Genomic DNA, 1,069 nt, shown 5'->3' on the forward strand with positions numbered 1-1,069 from the left:
GTCATAAGTTTTGTGAGTAAGAAAACACGAGTAAACTAAGCGACGTGAGTAAATGAGATGCAAAACAGATCACGAGTCACCAGACTCAGCCCGGAAGTGCTTGCCTATTGCAACACGCATAGATTGCATGCAACTGACGTGCTTGTGTCTGAGTGGCCGAGGGAAGAAGAGACAACGAGCCTCTATGCATATATATGCGGATACGTGGAGGTTTAAAGGTGGATGCGGGTAGTTCGTTAGGAAGTAATGTGTGGAGGCATGGTGGTTTAGAAGTGGATGTGGTTAGCTCGTTAGGAAGTAATGTGTGGATGCGTGGTGGTTTAGAAGTGGATTTAGTTCGTTAGGGATTAATGTGTAGATGCGTGATGGTTTAAAGGTGGATGTAGTAAGACTGTAGGCAAGGAATGCTAGGATATGTGATGATATCGAGATGGATGTGGATAGTTCGTAAGTAAGTGGTGTGTGAATTGTGTGATGGTTGGAAAATAAATGTTGTAAGTAAACAATGTGTGGCAGTTTGTTGGCTTAGATTGGATGTAGTAAGTTTATAAGTATGATGGCTCGTTGTCTTAGATTGGATGTAAGTAAACGTAAACAAGTAAGTAATCAAGTCTGATTAGGTATATATACGTGGTTGTGTTGGTCGCTTTAAATAAGAAAGCAAGATACCTAATTGATAAACAAGCAAGTAAACAAGTCACCAATTACGCAAACAAGCTCGTTGACAAGTAAGTACAAGTAATTTAAGCAAGTCAGGACTACGGGGGGTTTGAACTACTATCTTGGCAATATTGCAAGTGTCCTTTCACTGCAACATATCGCCTCGGATTTGCATTGTCAGCGAAGTTATATGGTCTTGCAGTGTTCTCCTTAGACAGGATTGACTCTGTTGCTTTGATAATTCGGATTTACTGACTCTCCCAAAGACGAATTCGACTGTTGTTGCAATTGTGCAACTGTGCAAGATTATATGGACGTACGTTTTCGATTTTGTTATCGTGTGCGTCAGATAGTTTAGCGTTTGTGAATAATCAGATAGCATAGTAGAATAGATGGTTGACAGGAGACC

General features: G+C 40.8%; 1 protein-coding gene across 1 annotated transcript in view; it reads left to right on the forward strand.

Annotated features, from left to right (window-relative positions):
- Positions 1-1,069, forward strand: part of LOC119582196 (diuretic hormone receptor-like) — a 113,840-nt gene that overhangs the window by 86,133 nt on the left and 26,638 nt on the right. The window lies entirely within an intron of this gene.

Source organism: Penaeus monodon, chromosome 15 (assembly GCF_015228065.2).
Source record: "Penaeus monodon isolate SGIC_2016 chromosome 15, NSTDA_Pmon_1, whole genome shotgun sequence".
Classification (NCBI taxonomy): Eukaryota; Metazoa; Arthropoda; class Malacostraca; order Decapoda; family Penaeidae; genus Penaeus; species Penaeus monodon.